The following is a 542-nucleotide window of genomic DNA, read 5'->3' on the forward strand; positions in this document are numbered from 1 at the left end:
TCACAATCTTATAAAGATAAATTAATTTTATTTAAATGATAGATAAAACTAATTAAAATAGACCCTACCTAAATCATTCCAAATTACCAATGAAGATATCCTAATCTCCATACTAAAAAAAGAAAAAAAGAAATACACATGGATATCTAAACATATGTAATTCCTTACCAAAATTAAACAAATATTTCACTCAATTATTTATTAACTTAAAGTAAAAATATACAAAATTATTTTTTTAAAAAAATTGTAAAATCCGTTAACACTAACACGAATTAAACTATATATGTGCATAATAATTAAATGTTAATAAAATAGTTAGGGGGTGTATGAAACTATGAACAAATTTGTGCACAAGGGCAGCATGATACAACTGTCCGCTAACAGCACTCGTTCTTCTTTTGCAAGTAATAAAATTACTTTCTTATTTTCTATTTTAAAAATATATGTAAAGAGAAATAATTTACCATTTTTTATAAAGTTTAAAATTATATGAGTAAAGAAATTTCTTTTAAACAAGTCAATATATGTAATTAATGGTTATC

This window comes from Arachis ipaensis, chromosome B04 (assembly GCF_000816755.2).
Source record: "Arachis ipaensis cultivar K30076 chromosome B04, Araip1.1, whole genome shotgun sequence".
NCBI classification, from domain to species: domain Eukaryota; kingdom Viridiplantae; phylum Streptophyta; class Magnoliopsida; order Fabales; family Fabaceae; genus Arachis; species Arachis ipaensis.